Raw genomic sequence first — 21,133 nt, 5'->3', positions numbered from 1 at the left:
CTATCTCATAGAACTGGAAGGGACCCTGAAAGGTCATCGAGTCCAGCCCCCTGCCTTCACTAGCAGGACCAAGTACTGATTTTGCCCCAGATCCCTAAGTGGCCCCCTCAAGGATTGAATTCACAACCCTGGGTTTAGCAGGCCAATGCTCAAACCACTGAGCTATCCCTCCCCATATTATTTCAATTTTAAGCATCTTTTAACAGTTTTGTATTTTTTAAATGGAATTGAAGAAAACTTCAAAACAAAAAGTTGTTGAGAACCGAAAAAAAATCAAGACGTCCCATTTTTTTTTTTTTTTTTTTTGCTGGATAGCAGGTTAAAACAGCCAAACTAGGCTGATTGGAGTAGCAGCCACAAGTGTGGCCAGCTCAATTAGGGCCCAGCTGTCCGTGATAAGAGGGCTGTGGGCCAGAAGCTCTGAGAGTCTCTCTCTTCTTCTGGAGAGGGAAGGACCTGGCTGCCTGGGAGCTTAGGGTACTGGGAGTAGAGCAGGGCTGGGGAAAGGCAAGAGGAGCTGGGGAGCTCCAGCCTGGCAACTCCCCAGGCTGCAGGCCTTGGGAAAAGGCCAAAACAGGTACTGGGGTTGCAGAGGCTGCAGCCCGGGCTTAGGCAGAGGCAGCTGGTCTGAACCCTTTGCCAATGATGAGTGGCCATTACAGACTGCCGTCTGCCCCAGTGAGGGGGGGCTAGATGATGACTGGCAATAGCCACTGAGGCAAGGTGGGTTTAGAGGGTTCCTCTGGGAGGGGAGACCCAGAGTGTGGGGGTACTGCTGGGGCAGAATCCTGGGGTAACAGGCACCGGGGTCCGGGAGGGACACGGGCCAGCAGCAGGCGAGACACCAGCCTGCAGAGGGTGAGCCATATGCTGGAGAGCTAATTCCCAAGTCGACCAGCAGGAGGTGCCCTGCTAGTGAGTCGTCACCTCGCCACAGGCCCACACTTTCCTTGACCACCTTCTTGTTGCTAACATACCTGTAAAAACCCTTCGTGTTACTCTTAACATCCCTTGCTAGCTGCAACTCCAAGTGTGATTTGGCCTTCCTGATTTCACTTCTGCATGCCTAAGCAATATTTTTATACTTTTCCCTGGTCATTTGTCCAATCTTTCACTTCTTGTACGCTTCTTTTTTGTGTTTAAGATCAGCAAGGATTTCACTGTTAAGCCAAGCTGGTCGCCTGCCATATTTACTATTCTTTCTACACATCGGGATGGTTTGTTCCTGCAACCTTAATGTTTCTTTAAAATACAGCCAGCTCTCCTGGACTCCTTTCCCCCTTATGTTATTCTCCTAGGGGATCCTGCCAATCAGTTCCCTGACGGAGTCAACATCTGCTTTTCTGAAGTCCAGGGTCCGTATTCTGCTGCTCTCCTTTCTTCTTTGTGTCAGGATCCTGAACTGTACCATCTCATGGTCACTGCCTCCCAGGTTCCCATCCATGTTTGCATCCCCTACTAATTCTTCCCTGTTTGTGAGCAGCAGGTCAAGAAGAGCTCTGCCCCAGTTGGTTCCTCCAGCACTTGTGCCATAACCTCAGCCGAACAGAACACAATGCCATCCACAGCCTCAGAAACAACTCTGACATTCTAATCAAAGGGGCTGGCAAAGAAGGTGCTGTAGTCATCATGAACAGGTCGGATTATGAGCAGGAGGCTGCCAGGTAACTCTCTAACACCACATTCTACAGGCCACTATCCTCCGATCTCACTGAGGAAAACCAAAAGAAACTACACCATCTGCTCAAGAAACTCCATGCTATAGCACAGGAACAAATATACTGAGACACCCCTAGAGCCCAGACCAGGGATATTCTATCTGCTACCCAAGATCCCTAAACCCGGAAATCCTGGACGCCCCATCATCTCAGGCATTAGCACTCTTACAGCAGGATTATCTGGTTATTTGGATTCTCTCCTTGGACCCTATGCTACCAGCACTCCTAGCTATCTTCGAGACACCACCAACTTCCCGAGGAAACTACATTGCATTGGTGATCTTCCTGAAAACACCATCCTGGCTACCATGTATGTAGAAGCTCTTTACACCAATATTGCACACGAGGATGAACTACAAGCTGTCAGGAATAGTATCCCTGATGAGGCCATGGCACACCTGGTGGCTGAGCTTTGTGACTTTATCCTCACCCACAACCATTTCAGATTTGGGGACTACTTATACATTTAAGTCAGCAGCACTGCTATGGATACCCGCATGGCCCCACCGTATGCCAACATTTTTATGGCTGACTTAGAACAACACTTCCTCAGCTCTCGTCCCCTAGTGCCTCTCTTCTACCTATGCTACATTGATGACATTTTCATCATATGGACCCATGGGAAGGAGGCCCTTGAAGAATTCCACCCGGATTTCAACTATTTCCACCCCACCATCAACCTCAGCCTGGACCAGTCCACACAAGAGATCCACTTCCTGGACACTACAGTGCAAATAAGTGATGGTCCCATAAACACCACTCTATACCGGAAACCTACTGACTTCTATACTTACCTACACGCCTCCAGCTTCCATCCATGACACATCATACGACCCATTGTCTACAGCCAAGCGCTAAGATACAACTGCATTTGCTCCGATCCCTGAGACAGAGACAAACACCTACAAGATCATTATCAAGCATTCTTAAAACTACAGTACACACCCAGGGAAGTGAGGAAACAGACTGACAGAGTGAGACGGGTAGCCAGAAGTCACCTACTACAGGACAGGCCCAACAAAGAAAACAACAGAACATCACTGGTCATCATGTACAGCCCCCAGCTAAAACCTCTCCAGCGCATCAAGGATCTACAACCTATCCTAGAAAATGATCCCTCACTCTCACAGACCTGGGGAGGCAGGCCAGTCCTCGCTTACAGATAGCCCCCCAATCTGAAGCAAACACTCACCAGCAACTACACACCACACCACGGAAACACTAACTCAGGAACAAATCCCTGTAACAAACCCTGTTGCCTATTCTGTCCCCATATCTACTCTAACGACAGCATCAGAGGACACAACCACATCAGCCACACCATCAGGGGCTCATTCACCTGCACATCTACTAATGTGATATATGCCATCATGTGCCAGCAATGCCCCTGTCATGTATATTGGCCAAACCGGACAGTCTCTACATAAAAGAATAAAGGGACACAAATCAGACATCAGGAATGGCAACATACAAAAGCCAGTAGGAGAACACTTCAATCTCCTTGGACATTCAGTAACAGATTTAAAAATAGCCATCCTTCAACAAAAAAACTTCAAAAACAGACTTCAAAGAGAAACTGCAGAGCTACAATTCATTTGCAAACTTAACACCATTAATTTGGGTTTGAATATGGACTGGGAGTGGCTGGCTCACTACAAAAGCAATTTTCCTCTCCTGGTATTGACACCTCCTCATCAATTATTGACACCTCCTCATCAATTATTGGGAGTGGACCACATCCACCCTGACTGAATTGGCTTTGTCAACTCTGGTTCTCCTCTTGTAAGGTAACTCCTTTCTCTTCATGTGCCAGTGTATTTATGCCTGTATCTGTAATTTTTACTCCAAGCATCTGAAGAAGTGGGATTTTTTACCCACGAAAGCTTATGTCCAAATAAATCTGTTAGTCTTTAAGGTGCCACCGGACTCCTCGTTGTTTTTATAGCAGAGATGGTGAGCTTTGTAGATGCAAACAGTTCTTTCAGAAATAGTCCATAGATTATAGTCTAATGTTTATACTCAGGGCGGTCCAGTCAGTTAGGCTTCCCCTGCATGAAACCTCAAGGAGATCTGAGATGACAGGATCAGGACCCAAGCCATTTTTATACAGTTTCAGGCCTTCCTGTAACAGGTTGGAGTCCCTCAGTGAACAATAGATACTCATTTCCTAAGCATCTCCGGTAATTATCCACACAGATTAACATAAGGCAATTGCCTGTTTTTTCACCATTCACAGATGATTTGCTATACATTTTAAAGAGAGATGAATACAGCGATATCCTATGTTTACAGTTCATTTAAATGTTAAGATATTCTTTTGATCTCTGAATTAACAGAATACAGCACAGACAGGGACTGTTTCATTACATTGTTGACAATTACCAATACACCTCTACCCTGATATAACACGACCTGATATAACATGTATTCGGATATAACGTGGTAAAGCAGTACTCCGGGGGGGGTGGGGCTGCGCACTCTGGCAGATCAAAGCAAGTTCGATATAATGCGGTTTCAGCTATAACGCGGTAAGATTTTTTGGCTCCCGAGGACAGCGTTATATAGGGGTAGAGGTGTACATATGTAAATACACAAAAACACAAACATTATCTCCCCATATGTTTTTAAGGGTTGAATTTGAGTAATTTATCCTGCAGGATGCTTAACCCTTTCTGGTCATGCATCACACCCCCAACATGAGACTGGTGTGGAAGGGAGCTATTAGAGCTCCTGGATACACCTCAAGGATCTCCCAACCTTGACAAGGTATCAGCCACAAGATTCTCTTTTCCTTTTATACGAATTATGTCCATATCAAACTCTTGCAAGACCAAACTCCAATGGCGTAACCTAGAATTGGTTCTTTTTCCTTTGTGTAACCACACCAAGGGAGCATGATCACTGAACACGGTAAATTTCTTGTTATACAAATAGGATTTGAGTTGCTTTACTGCCCATAAAATTGCATAGCATTCTCTCTCTATAATAGCATAGTGTTTAGTAGGTGTAAATTTTTTGCTTAGATATGCAATGGGGTGTCTCTTACTTCCTTCCCCATCCTGCATCACAGAACCAACCCCACATTAGAAGCGTCTGTGCACAGCAAGAACCTCTGCTTGAGGCTTCATAAAAGGGAAGACTGGACCTCCCTGAATACAAACATTGGACTAAGACCTATGGACTCAATTCTAAAACTCTTTGCATCTACAAAGCTCTCCATCTCTTCTATGAATCTGAATCTAAAGACTGACTCATGGCTGTAGGTATACTGTTCTTTTAACCAATTCTCTCCCTTTTCTTTCTTTCTTTTTATGAATAAATCTTTAGATTTTAGATACTAAAGGATTGGCATCAGTGTGATTTTTGGGTAAGAGCTAAATTATATATTGATCTGGGTGTGTGGCTGGTCCTTTGGGATCAGAACCACCTTTTATTTGAAGAGATTGGTTTTAAAGAGCCACTCATCTCTAAATCCAGTGTTTTTGGTGGTGATATAAGAACTGGAATGCCTAAGGAAACTGCTTTTATTACTTCTTGTTAGCCAGTGTGGTGAAACAGAAGTTTACTTTTGTTGCTGGTTTGTTATATCTTATGGAAGAATAACCACCAGTTTTGGGTCGTGTTTGCCCTATTTCTCAGCAGTTTGTCCTGAATTTGGCACCCTCAGTTGTGACCCACTGAGGCACAGTTACAATGGGAATGAAGGGAGAGCCAGATTTGGGGCAAATGTTACCAAACGTGAGAAGTAATCAATTTATTATTATTTCCCCCCATAATGTGCTGGTCTCTTCCCAATTATAAAAAGAACACATGATCACTGCCACATGACTAGTCTACACAACAAATGTAGTGATTTTACACAAACCTAAACAAGATAGTTATTCTGGTCTTGACTATGCCTCAAAGAGCTTACAGTCTGAAAGACAAACTGACAAAAGGTAGGCGAAAGGTCTCCAGTTTATAAATGAAGTGGTCAATTGGCCATATAATGGCAATACATACATCCGTGCCTTCTCTAACGCTTTAGTTTGTTCATTACTGACTAACTTTAAAATTGCCATATTGAGTTTTGAGAAAATGTTGCTTGGTCATAAACTCTGTGGAAGCTTTTAGAGCCACTTAGTGACAGTCTGAAACGTTCAGAAATAGCTGCCACAGCCAATGAACTTACTAACCTAACCTCAAGCAGAAGGCTACAACTCACTGGGACTCCACTTTTGCATGCTTGAGTGGTTCTACAAGCAACAGAAAACTGTTCAAGTATGTTATAAAAGCATTGTTCCAGTGACATTTTATTACTGTCAGTTGCCATTCAATGGTCATCTCAAGTGACTTACAAAAGCACATTTTTCAAAAGGTAGGGACTCCGGTAAATATGAAAAAGCACTCTTATGTTTGCATGAGTAAATAGGGTTTGTATGAAGGTACAAAGAAGTCTAACTTTAGCCATTTCTGTATGCATTTAAATGATTTGTGCATACAGCTATGGTAATAACAAATGGAATGCAAAAGCAGTTGGCTCTCAGGCTTCCATTTTGTCATAAGTGTACAGAAATGAATTAAACAATTTATTACCAACATATTTCTGATTATTCATGAGTATTTGTCCTAAATAAGAAGAAATGCAACAGTAAGAGTTTAGGCAATTGGGCATACAGAGGCAACTGGTGCATGGATCTGCTCAATTTTCCATGCCCATTGCCAAAAGGATACCCTAAAATCTTTAGGGTTTTTTCTTCAGATTTTATCTCAGCAAAATCTTCAGATTTTATCTCAGATTTTATCTCGGGGGTGGGGGGGTGGGGAGGAGGGAATCTAGTAATGTTCTGAACAATCACAAAAGTGCTTAGCTGAAATCCTGTAAAAGGTTATCGTTCTCTGAAGGGAAAAAAGAAGCAAGTATTAAATGTCTAGAATAACAGTCATAATATTGTGGGGATTCTTTTACAGCGTATAGACTGAACAATCATTCCAGCTCTACACTAAGCTGACACAAGTGTATATTTGTGAAAATATCACAAAAGGAAGTGTAATGCTTTATTTTAATTTATACTATTTCAAAGTATTAAATGAAACAAGTTATTGAATATACTTAAATACATACCGTATGTAATACAGGAAGTAAGAGCAGTTGGTCCAAAATGTTCCACAAATAAAATGATCAAGTTATCAGCAATGAGGTGAGGAGGAAGTGAGTTTACTGTTGTATTCTTAGACCTCAAACTGTAAACATTCCAGCTTTCACTTCATTTTCAATTTGTTTTTTGTATTGTTTTAACCTTTGGAGTGCAATCTATAATCTGACGTTCACCAATTATGTTGTGTATATAACAGAAACTGGTGGTGAGGTGGTATCATCTCCATCTTTCCTCTTTTAACAGTAACAATTAGCTGACTTTTTTTACCAAGACAATAATCTATAAAGCAGGAAGATAATTTGAAAGAGTATTGTTAGATTAAATAAAAGGTAGTAGATCAAGGAAATGAAATGTTTCTTTTCATATGATGTTTTTGTTTAATACTACATAGTGTTACACTGTACTCTGGCCTAAATGTCTCAATACTTATATTTGGCAGGAAACAATCCATGCAAAATTAATGACTTTGGCTGCTGGACTTTATACCTATGTTGTTAACCTTGTTAACATTTTAATAGCCCTTCATTGCCAAAAGAAAAGCAGGAGTACTTGTGGCACCTTAGAGACTAACAGATTTATTAGAGCATAAGCTTTCGTGGACTACAGCCCACTTCTTCGGATGCATATAGAATGGAACATATATTGAGGAGATATATATACACACATACAGAGAGCATAAACAGGTGGGAGTTGTCTTACCAACTCTGAGAGGCCAATTAATTAAGAGAAAAAAAAACTTTTGAAGTGATAATCAAGCTAGCCTAGTACAGACAGACAGTTAGATAACAAGTGTGAGAATACTTACAATGGGAGATAGATTCAATGTTTGTAATGGCTCAGCCATTCCCAGTCCTTATTCAAACCGGAGTTGATTGTGTCTAGTTTGCATATCAATTCTAGCTCAGCAGTCTCTCGTTGGAGTCTGTTTTTGAAGTTTTTCTGTTGTAATATAGCCACCCACAGGTCTGTCACTGAATGACCAGACAGGTTAAAGTGTTCTCCCACTGGTTTTTGAGTATTTTGATTCCTGATGTCAGATTTGTGTCCATTAATTCTTTTGTGTAGAGACTGTCCGGTTTGGCCAATGTACATGGCAGAGGGGCATTGCTGGCACATGATGGCATATATCACATTGGTAGATGTGCAGGTGAACGAGCCCCTGATGGTATGGCTGATGTGATTAGGTCCTATGATGATGTCGATAATGACTTTTGATTATATGTCAGATCAATTTCTAAATGCGTCAGTCTTGTTTTCTGGTGTGATGTCTTTCCCCTTCCTCCTCTCCCACAGGTCCTTCATTAGTTTTTACTTGCCATGATTGGAAAAACCCTGTCTGGGCCAAATAAAGTCAGGTTATAACTTTTTCAAGCAGGACAGAGAATTTGGAATACATTAAGTGATGCCCAGTGAGTGAAGTTTAGAACCACCATGTACATTCAAAACCTGTATTAATGGCAAATTGAATCTCAGTTGGAAGTAACAGAACACTGGCAAATTGTGCCATCTTTAAAAAAAATAGGTCCAGATTTTCAAAACTAGGTGCATACAAGCACTTGTGCACGTGACTCATTCTCATGTGTACCAGATGTGTTAAGTGAATAAATATTTGCATGCATAAACATGGCAAGTTAATTCCATAACTGGTTAAGTCCATGCACAAATACCTGATTGGCATATGTGCATTTAGTATTTGAATCCACAAGTTAGACATACACACAAATATTCGCATATTCCTCACTTTGAAAATCTGGCCCACAGAGTTGCTAATATTACCTAACCTATATTTACCCATTTTCATCTCTGAAATCTGCTTAAGGTTACAAAGTTAGTAGGTGACCAGATGGGGTTACAATGATAAAAGCTCAAACTGGAACAGGGTGTAAAGTCCTCAGATGTAAAGGATATATCAGAAACCAGTCTACCTAAACTTGCCCTCTGTTCAACACTTCTCTTGGGATGCACTAAATGCTTCCTCAGCTGTAACAAGTGAATAATTCATCCCCTGTATTTCCTCCCATGGCCAAACATGAAAGAGTACAGGGTCTTTGAAAGTTCACTGGTTAGTGAATAATGAAACTGCCTACAAATGGGATGAACTGCAATGGTTATTAAATATGTAATGATGGTGACATGAATCTAATTTTATTTTAGACTGAGTTGTTTGTTGAAGACTGCGGCCTTGATTCATAAAGTGAGTCCAATTTTGCTTATGGAACTTTCATGATGACTTCACAAGAAGGAAATGTAAAGCACAATTAAAAAGCACGCTAAAGTTTTTGCTGTGGATTAAACAACAATATTACAAGTGGTTACCATTAAAATAAATGTCAACACTTACTGAATTTCATAGAATTTAAGGCTGGAAGGGACCATTTTGATAATCTATTCTGACCTCCTGTATAAAACACAATTTTCCCCCCAGTTTTTTTTTCCTGTTTGAACTACAGCATAGCTTTCAGAAAAACATCCAATCTTGATTTTAAAATTGCCAGTGATTGAGAATCTACCAAAACCCTTGGTAAGTTGTTCCAATGGTTAATTACCCTCACTTTTACAAATTTACTCCTTATCTTCAGTCTGAAAAGTTACCACAGCGCAATCGGAAATTGGCACAATACACTGTACCTTGGAATGAAACTGACAGCCTTTAAAACTCCAGTTGGTTCAGAATGTAGGAGGCTGCTTACTCAGCAATACTAGCTACTGACATCACATCACACTGGGGGTTAAGATCTGCGAAGGGCTGCTTAGGGATACTGGCTACTCAATGATATGAGCTTCCAGCACCTCAGAGCAGCGACAGGTCTCTTAACCAATAAGCAGGCTCACAGCTCTTCCATCATCCTCCTCAACCAGCCCAACTATTACTCATTATTGAGGACATAGAGCAATAATGGCTAACATGTCCTTAACTGCTGTGTAAAACACTGTTTTGCATCCATTACAATAATTTTTTGACTGTCCTCATAAACTAAAAGTTTTTTACTGTTAAATTTTGCCAGGTTACTCTGCTGAGTTCAGGAGAATGTCAGCAGGTGAGTGTGTGCACTATATAAAGCTGTACTAATGCAATCATACTTCACATCAGTGTACTGCAAGGCACCTCACAAATTAAATAAAACCAGCTTATCTCAAATCAACAGGAATAGGCATAGCAAACAGATCATCTTTACTCTTGATTTAAAAAGTCAGTGGCTCACTCCATGGATGTCAAGAGGGATAAAGTTCTCAAGGTGTGATGCATGACAGACAAGCATTTCACAGAAAAATCTTTGGACTAAGGATAAGTCAGAGGATGAAGATTTGAAAGATCTTTTTTTTCTGTAGAGAATGAATAGAAGTCATTAATATAAGAAATAGATCTATATTCCACATTCAGTGCTGAATCAAATGAGACCCTGAAAAGTCACTGAGTTTTAAAGGAAACTAATAGCAAACAGTTCCATTTTTATCCAAATATAAATCATATCAAAATACAAGCCAGACAGACTACTTTTCAATAAGCTGCCTTTCCAGCTCAACTAAAACACTATTTGGTGAGTGGAAATTATAAAAAATTTCAGATTTAGGCTACACATGGAAAATGTGCTCTCGCACATGCAAAACATGTAACTGTGCACCTAAACAGATGATTGTATATGCAATTATTTTGCAGCTGCATAACCCTACGCCAGCTGCTCATTGTCTATTTTATCTGTGATGCTCCATATTTTGCACACTTAACTTAGGGTTTGTTTGTTTGTTTGTTTGTTTGTTTGTTTGTTTGTTTAAGATTTGGCCCCTTATGTTTAAAGGTTAAAATGAAACTTTCAAGTGCTAAATTTTCAACTAACAATCTAAATTGCCATCATGAAAAGCGTATCCTCAGAATCTATATTTGTATTCACAATCTGGGTAATGGTGTATGTACACGAGTATGTGTAATTAGCTGATTTCCAGGCACAAATGAGGGTTTCTCAAGCACTTTTCTGTGCACCTGGACACAATCCTGTAAGCTGTGGGTTGTGGGCCTCTGCACTCACTGAGCTCTATTACATTAAATGAGACTCTGTGCATGCATAAGGGTGCACAAGAATTTGTTCAATTTGAAGTATTGGACCATATTTTGCTCCCACAACTTTAACTGTATTGTATATTTTAGCCTTTAGAAGTCAATGTAGGAAGCCAGTCAGGTATCATGTATTGTGATTTTTTGAATGATACAGCTATGTAGCTGTTTACTTTCTATTCCCTTTGTGGATGATCTATTGATTTATATAATGGCCATGTTTGTTTTACTTTGTACTCATATGGTACTGTCTAATCATGGATAATGTCTATTTTTCTATAGAACAAAATAAATAAATAAGTCAATTTTTTAAAGACTATTATAGGAGACCTGCTGCAACTTTACAAACAAATTAGGTCACTTTTTTCCCTGGGTTAAACAGAAGTATCTCACAGTGAGGTCTGTGTTTCACCAGCTTCTGTGTTAGTATAATATTTTATTAGTGTATCATAACAAATAAATAGTATCTTAACAACAAGGAGAAAAGCGGTCAGACCAGAATAGGGAAAGAACAGGTTAATGAATATGTGGATATGATAGATGTATTCAAGTCATCAGGGCCTGACAAAATGTACCCTAGAGTACTTAAGGAAATAGCTGAAGCAATATCCAAGCCATTAACAGATATTTTTGAGAACTCATGGATGAGTAAGGCCCCAGAGGACTGGAAAAGGGAAAAAAATCATAGTACCTTTCTTCAAAAAGGGAATAAAAGGAGCACCTGCAAAATTATAGACCAGTTAGCATAACTTCAATACCTAGAAAGATACTGGAACAAATTATTAAACGATCAGTTTGTTCAAACCTAGAGGATAAGGTAATAAGTAATAACCAGCATGTATTTATCAAGAACAAATCATGCCAGACTAATCTAATTTCCTTCTTTGACAAGGTAACTGGACTAGTGGATAAGGGGGAAGAAAATAACTTTAGTAAGGTTTTTTCATACAGTCCCATTCTGATAAACTAGGGAAATATGGTCTAGATGAAATTACTTGTTACGTTCATGGCATATACACAGATAAAAACATAAAATACTCTTTGCAGAAAGATTGCAATGTAACCCTACTTTATTTCTTAGAATTCAGAACTCTAACAGACAAGAACCCAAAAAACAGAGAGAGAGAAAGCAGATTGGCTGCAGACTGCTACTAGACCCAGATCACATGCTTTCCTACAGAACCCCCTATCCTGCAAGCAGCACTGGGAAACCCCTGAGCAATAAAATGATAGTTCATAATTTTAATACAGTTTGCAATACACCATATTGCTTTAAGGTGGATGCTGTAACCTTTGCTTTATGTGTTCCCAGCTAGTAATTTAAAAATAAGAAATACAATCAAACAGAATTCTTTAAGGTTCAAGCCTCCAGGGAGGTTGCAGATAATTTAATTTAGCGGAAGACTATGAATGACATGAGTGATAAAATTAAAGGCTTTATTTAATATAAAATAGTTAGCTAAGCAAACAGGCTTTACAATATGACCATATACTGCATTTATACTCAATGATCGATGAAATGATGCATTTCAGGATGATCAGTCCCTAGATGAGGAGAATGGATATAATCTTTCCTCTAAAGGTATTTTGTTGGTGGACATGTGAGCCTAAGCTAAAATTAGTGTACTACCATTTTTATAATCAATTATAATAATGCACCTTAATTAATATTAAGTCCACCTTTTTTAATGACACAAATTTTCTCCTTTCTTATTGGCTAGTTAACATTAAGCAACATCTTACTTAACATGTGCACAAATGCCATACCAATAACTATTATATAGATAGCATTTTACAAAACATTAACATTTTATCTAAAACACTTGTAGAAACCAGTTAGGACCAAAACATGTTTACAACATGTCCAAAGGTTATGTCCTAACTTTTCTTCCACTTGTCTCTGAATTGTCTTACTTTATTTTACTCATATTTTACCAAGCCTCACTTGATTCCGGTCAAGCCTATTTTTAAAAAATAGATTTTTGGGCCTACTTATGTTTCAACATTTCTATACAAACATAAGCAAGCATCATGGCTATAAGCTACAATTCACAACTGGTTTAAAGACCCTATTCAATGGTTCATTGTCAAAGTGGAAGGACATATAAACAGGGGTCTCTCAGGGGCCTGCCCTGGGTCCAGTACCATTCAATATTTTCATTAATGACTTGGATGATGAAGTGGAGAGTATGCTTATAAATTTTTCAGACAAAACCAAGCTAGGGGTTTCTAGCCCTATAGAGAACAGGATTAGAATTCAAAATGACCTTGATAAATTGGAGAATTGGTCAGCAATCAGTAAGACAAACTTCAATAAATAAAAGTGTAAAACACTACACTCAAGGAAGAAAAATCAAATCCACCAATACAAATTGGGGAATAATTTATTTGGCAGCAGTACCACAGAAGAGTATCTGTGGGTTATAGCCGATCTCAAATGGAATGAGTCAGTGTGATGCAGCTGCAAAAAAGAGAAATGTCGTTCTGGGGTGTATTAACAGGAACATCCTATGTAAGACATAGGACGTAATTGTTCTGCTCTACTGGGCACCTGTGAGGCCTCAGCTGGAGAACAGTGTCCAATCTGGGCATCCCACTTTAAGAAAGATCCAAACCAATTGGAGAGAAGCCAGAGGACAGCAACAACAACAAGGGGTTAGAAAACATGAGCTAAAGATTAAACAAATTGAGCCTGTTTAGTTTAGAGAAGAAACCTGATAACAGTCTTCAAATATGTAAAAAAAATGACATAAAGAGGACTGAGATTAACTGTCCTATCCTTGATGGACATGGAGAACAAGAAGTAATTGGCTTAGTTTTCAGCAAGGGAGATTCAGGTTAGTTATTAGGGAAAAACTTTCTAACTCTAAGGATAGTTCAGCACTGGAACAGGCAACCTAGGGAGGTTGTAGAATGCCCAGATGAACACAGATGAACACCTGTGAGGCTAGGTATATTTAATCCTGCCTCGGCATGGGTCAATGGATTAGATGGACCTTTCCATACCCACATTTCTGTGGTTCTATACAAGAAGTGTAATTTATTGTTGTTTGTCAGTGAAGAAATCTGGCTCAAAAGTATGGGTCAGATCTTCAGAAGATGTAACTCAGCATAGTTCCATTGGCTTCAAAGGAGCTATGCTGATTTACTGCAGCTACGGCTCTCACCTTGGATGTTTAAGTTGTTAGAGAACTAAAGAAACAATCAGTTTTGCATGGGCAAGAGGTGATACCTACCTTTCCTCTCCCCACCATGTGGGCTTGAGAGAAAACTGCAGAGAGGAGCCAGTCAGATAGTCCAGCTGGTAGGAGCTGAAGCAGCCAAAGGAGGGACCTTTGCTCCCTGGGAGATTCAGAGAATTTCTGAAGTTATGATTGGACTTTCTCTGCCCTGTCCTGCTTGGCTTTTCATTCCAATGCTCTTGCTCCCCATCCCTCACAGTGTCTTCACCTCAGCTTCACTCCACACATGCCCTTTTATCCAGTTCTCCCCTGCCCTGTCCCCTAGGTTCCCTTCCCTTCCCCTCCCCCTCCTAACTAAACCCACACACACAAATAAATCGTGGAACATACCATTTCCTGCCACCACATTTTTCACATTGCTTGTGCATTTAACCCCTCTCTCCATCGTGTATCTGTCTCGTCTATTCAGATTGCAAACTCTTTGGGACAGGGACCATCTACTGTTGTGTTTTTACTGTGTTTAGCACCATGGGAACCCAGTCTTGGCTGGCCCTAAGGCACTGCCGTAATAAACATGTTCAATAATAATGTGGTAAAGAAACCCTTAATATTCTAGTGTAGTTCAACATCCATTAAAAAGTATTCTGAGTCATCAAATCTTGCAACTGCACCAGGCATTTTAAAAAACAAAAACTATGAAGTGTAGGCTTCTGGAGAGAGGTAACTTGGAGAGCTGAATATCAGCATCAGAGCAATGGTACGCAATAATGAAAAATAGAGTTAACAGCCAGCACATAAACTGAGATTAAAAACCTTTGTGTGGCTTTTGGTTCCTGCTATGTTCAACTTGCTAAAATGTCCTTAGCAAGTTGAACATAGCAGGAACCAAAAGCCATATGAAAGACAGTTTTGCCATAGGCATTCAAGCACCCAGGAACGGGGTGGATTTGATTTAAATCATGATTTAAATCACTAGTCAGGAAGATTTGATTTAATCATGGATTTCTAAATAAAAGTACATTCTTGTTAGTTGTTATAACCTTAATACATAGTCTTCACAACTCAGAGATAGATGTAGGTTTCACTTTTAGAAGGTATACACTAACATTTTTAAAGTGATTTATTTTGAAAACGTTTCAGATTAGTTTTACAGCTATATCAGAAAATGAACGATTGTTTGGTTATTTCATTTACCAAAGGTAATTGAAGCAGATATTTATAAAGTCATTGGGAGGTGAACTATCTACAATTTAACAGGTTAATCATTAACATTTGGAGGATTTTCTTGCTATACTGTATTAAGAGGAGAACATCACCAGACAGACATTTAAATTGTTTTATTTAACTAAAACAATAATGTTATGTATTCTGGACTTTCTTCTTCAACAGCAAACATATAATATTTTAACAAAAGTATATGAATTTTTTAATTTAGTTAAACATTCAAGTATTTTAAAATCAGGTTTGTTTTTGTTAAAATTGTTTTTAACTAAAGTAGTTAAATGAAATATTTAAAATAATTAAGTTGACTGTCAGGTCAGCCAGGTCAACATGAGAAACTTAAAATATTGGCTTCTGCAGCTAAGTCAGTTGTCTTCACCTTCATTTTCCTGTCTGTTCATAATCTGGAAAAGAAAAACAAGCTTTCCTGCTTTTTCAGGTCCCAAACAATTCCTCAATTTGGTATGAATTAGTCCAAAGGAAGAAAATATTCTTTCTACACCAGCAGAAGAAGCTACTGCTGTTAAAAGTGAAATTATCACTTCAACAGTCTCTGAATCCAAGCGCGTAAGTGACTTCCACCAGTTCACTGGTATGACTTTCTTTAAAACATCAGCAGCAAACATATATTTCTTGAATGGTTCATCCTTAGCTCTGAAGTTTATTATAGTTGGCATTGTGGAGGGATGATTGCTGGATGTCCATGTCATAGCCAACGCTTCTTCAGCAGTTAAGGTTTGACCCTGGTACTGAGTATTGAGAATATTTGCAAGAAAATGAGCTGGAGATAGTGCTTGTCCCATTCATTTTTTTAATGCTTGTAATTTAACTCTGTCATTGTATATGTCTCTTTTTAAGATCTCACTCAGTTCCAAATTTCAACAGCATCAGCAATAAAACAGCTATTTCCCTGCATTTTGTTCAAGGCTACAGAAATAGGCTTCAGGGTACTCAGCATGTGTTCAATATTTCTCTTAAGCCCAGTGTTGAGAACTTTGGCTGTGACAGTGCCATCTATTTTTTCATGATTTTGTTCACAAACTGTCATCAGATTAGGCCAGTTCTTGATATACTGCTCAAAACAATGCACTACTGAGTTCCATCGCAAGTCTTGTGGGAGAGTTAGCTTGGTTCCTCCCACCTTTTTCAGAGCAGCTGCTGCAAAGTGGTTGTTACAGAAGTATTTTGCAATTTCAACAACATTAGCCTTTATTTCTGGAACACTGAAGTCTTTGGCTAAGAGGTGCATCAAATGAGCACTGCAACTGTATGTTAGTAGCTTGGGACTCTCGTTACTCTCTTCTAAATAATTTCTTCTCATCTTGGATACATTTGCAGCATTGTCTGTGACCAAGCTGCATACTAGACATTTGATTTTTTTTTTCACAGTTTGTTATAGCTTTTACTGCTACTTCTTGTAAGTATTCTGCTGTGTGTGCATTTCCTGATGTATCAATTGTTTCTGTAAGGAAGACATTCCCTTCTTCTGTTGTCACACAAGCACATACAAAAGGATCATTGTGGACATTGCTCCACCCGTCAAGACTCAGGTTAACAATTTTACCCTCTAGATCTTTTGCACACTGTTCAATTTCTCTTTCATACACTTTATCCAGCAATTTGCCTGAGACATCTGCTCTGTATCTTGGTCTTAATGACTGAACCATGTTAATGAAGTGTGGGTTCTCAGTCATATGGAAAGGAAAGTTTGTTGTATAAACAAACCGGGCAATTTTTCATCAATTACCTCTTTTTGTAATCTGCTGGTTCTTATCACAAATGTATCTATGGTTGTTTCTGGATGATGGAGATTTTTTTTTCCTTTTTGCTACAGGTGATATACTGTGGCTATGTGACTGAAACACTATCATTGGCAGATAACTCTGAAACTATAGAAAATGATGGTGATCTTGAAGGTGGACAGTCTTCAGAATCCTGTATGTTGAGGATGGATTCTCCTAAACAAAATAAGTCAATGCAGTTATTTAATTATTATTACCATACTGCTTATTTAGTATTACTCATTGCATTCACTGACACTCAGTACTACTTTAAAGGTGAAATTGTAAAAAGAAGATCTGCCTATTTCAGCTATTTATTTTTTATCACAACTACATCTAAAATGGTAGTACCAGAGAGTAACAACTATATTTTTTGCTCAAACATGAGAATTCAAGAATAGTCCAGAAGGAAGACAGGCAGTCCTTAAGAAAGAAGTATGAAATAAAATAGTTTACCAACCTGAAGATCCTGCATGTTCAGACGTTCCTTTCATCATCTTCAATGCAGCTTCCTCCTGAGAAGGAACACTTCTCATGATGTTGTTTCATTGAGGCTACCAGGCCTTGCATTTCTTTGTTGCACTGTTTGCATTTTGCACACATGCCTCTCTTACCCACAGGTAGAGGAATTTCATTAAAATATTCCCAAACTGGGTCTCTTTTACGTCCTGCTGCCATTATAGGTTTTCCCTTCTAGTGAGAGAATGGTATGGTAGATCTCAAATCAATGAAGCTACACTCAGAAAGACCTCAAGACTTCTGCAATATGCTATTCAAACAGTTTTCACTTTTGTTTCTACTGCCTGTCCCTCCCTTTTCATATTTATCTCCAGACTTCTCCTTGTCCAGGTCTATTCCGCCCCCAACAATTTTGAACTTTTTGAAACTTTGCACTTTTAGAGAGGTAAAGGATTGACTCTGTGTACACAAATTGGCAGAGGGACAATAGGGTTGAGGTCTGTTATTTCTCACCTCTATATATTATTTATTTATTTAAAAACATTTTTGCTATTAACAAGCATGTTATCTCTGGCGACACAACTCCACAGTTTGAGAACTGCAGAACTAAGCATCTCTAGTATCTTCTAGTCTGAGCACTGAATCCCATTGGGTAGATAGAAAGATTAACCTAAATAATCTATACAGAAGCCACTGGAACCCCATAAGATTAGGTCCCTAATCCATGAACTATTGGAACTCATTTACAAAACTTATCTTAACCATTACATGAATATATTGTCTCATACTATAGAATTAGAATTCATAATTCTTATTCCATCATGAGATATCTTTGAGCTATAATGTATCTTAATTAAAACTATGTTTAGATAGGTTTTTTCCTCAAAAAGCATTTAATCAAAAAAACCTGATTTAAATAAAAAAAATTTTTTTTTTATTTTTTTTTTAAATCATTGATTTTTATCCACCTTGCCCAGGAATTCACAAAGACATCTAAACATCTAAAACATCACAGCTATTCAAGTTGTTCCACTGGGACTTCATAATCCAGGGTATGAAAAACTGTTGGGAGATCCAAAAGTGCCAACATGGACTCTGCCCCACTATTAGCCAAATGAACTACATTACTTCATACTTGAGTTCAGGCATGGCGGTTTTGATAGTGCTACCCAAATTAAATTCTGATTAAACCTTACTACATATCCTATTTGCATATCACTGAGCCAAAACCTTTTCGTATCTTCCCTGGTATCTTTCTTAATAGCAGCAAGTTAGAAATTGAATGAAAGTGAACAGAATCATCAGCCAAAAAAGGAGGCTTTTAAAAAATAAATAAATAACTGTTTCTTAATAGATGTTGGGGCTATACCAGAACAAACAACCTCATGATTGCATAAATGATTGATCTAATAAAATTAGTACACTCTTAAAAGTCATGTAGGGCATGGGTCCAAAGAGCAGATGGTTGAATGCATCTGCTGAAACACTTTGACAAACTTAGATAAAGAGATAATAAAAACTATTAGGATAATTTACTTGCGAGTCAGACAATGTCTGCATTTTCACAGCTGGGGGAATAGTCAACAAAATGCCTATGGAGTCCGCTTTACTTGAACATAATTATTAAATTGCTGAGATTCAGCTACTGAATGATGCCAGCATGGACAGATGAAAGATTTGGATTTAAAACAGTTACAGGTTATATTTCCCTGCAGCCAGTCTCTTTCCTACTACATCTCTCTCTCTCTCACACCCACACACACACACACACACACACACACACACACTTTGGTATGGGCTGGTATTGCTATTGTGTCTTCTAGACATCAGATGCAGGAAAAAATTAGGTGTCATAATTTTAGATACCTACTCCCTCTGTTTTATTTGTATCTGCTTCATGTGGTTTCAATTCTCTGTCCCTATCCCATCTTGTATAGGAATACTTTTCCTGGTATAGGTTACTTCACTCAGGCGGGGAGGGAGGCCAAAAGCTGTGTAGGCTGTGTCCGCACTAGGAGCACTTTGCCAGTATAGAATACCAGTATGGCGATACTGTCAAAGCTTTCCAAATGTAGACCTGTCCTTACTAAACAAACATTTAATGCACACACAAGCATTATAAATACTATTTAGAAAACTTAACTTTTAAAAAAAACTATTAGATAGCAGATCTACTGGTCCTTCTCCCTATTCAGACTCGCCCACTTTGTGGCTATTACATATATTTAAATGAAAGATTTCAACATACATATTATATATACACACACACTTTAGTACGTACATATTAACATGTTCCACTCTGTTCTTCTTTCAGAGATGATTTCTCCATTTCTGTAGCATGTCCATAATATTTACTGTGTGTTCCCTGGAACTTTCAGAGCTTGAGAAGAACAGCAGCATCTCTATTGTTTTTTAAACACGGAGCCTAATCAGCAAGCAGAAATCTGCAGATCCTTACAGCTAACAGCATTCCAGCCCTTGGGTTAATAGTTAATAGGTCTTCTCAATTTCTGGTGAGATAGGAAATCTGTAGCCTGTATCCAGTATAGTACAGGTACTGGGACCTAGCTGTGCAGCGGACACATCTTTTGGTCCTGCGCTGATCAGCTACTGTGTCCACAGGGCTGTCTTTAACTCTTATTTTAAGGCCTTTCTCCCCCAGTCCTCCAAGCTTTAATTATCTCAGATGTTTAATGTGTGGAACCCGCAGAACTGTTTGCCCTTATTGAAAACTTCTCAAACAGTTTCAGAAACTGTGGCAGTGTCTTAATGGGACCTTGCTAGCTGAAGCACATTGTTAGCTGTTGTTGAGCCTAGTTCAATTTATCTGAAATGACCTAGCAATGACATATTTCAATTCCCTACATAAAATGGAGTGCTTTAGAGTGGATATCTTTCCTCACCATCAATAAATGTAATTGAAGATCATTAAAGATGATCAACAGTCTAACTCACACACAAAAAATATTAAATTGATCATTGGAATTTCTAAATATAATAGATGACAACTTCCTAATTCAAATAGTGTTGCAGCCAGCATGGGAGCATGGGGGGGATTGTATATTAGACCTTGTTCTACCAAATAAAGAAGAACTGATCATAGAATTGGGTACAAGTGATCATGACTTGATCAAATTAATACTGTACATGCAGAATAAAGTCCAGAACAGTAATATATATATTCGGTGTTTTAATAGGACCAATTTCACAAAGCTGAAAACAATTATGAGACAAGCCAGCTGGGAGGAAGAATTAAATCAGAAAAATGTGAATGACAGTTGTGAATTATTTAAGAAAACCTTACTAGATACCCCCAAATCCACAATCCCATAATTGAGGAAGGCGGATGTGCTGGTTAAAAGAGTGATTAAAAAGTGAAGATAGATGTACAAAATAAATAATATATAAAAAAATGGAAGAAAGCGAAAGTTGATAGTAATGAAGTAAAGCAGAAGTTAGGAACTGTTGAAAAATGATAAGGGAAGCCAAGGGATACAAGGAAACATCAATGGCCAGCAGAGTTAAGAACAATGAGAAGGAGTTGTTTAAATATAATAGGAACAAAAAGAATCCTGACATATGG

Source organism: Chrysemys picta, chromosome 6 (genome assembly GCF_011386835.1).
Source record: "Chrysemys picta bellii isolate R12L10 chromosome 6, ASM1138683v2, whole genome shotgun sequence".
In the NCBI taxonomy this organism is placed as follows: Eukaryota; Metazoa; Chordata; order Testudines; family Emydidae; genus Chrysemys; species Chrysemys picta.
The sequence above is the reverse complement of the archived record's forward strand: the minus strand, read 5'-3'. Positions refer to the sequence as shown.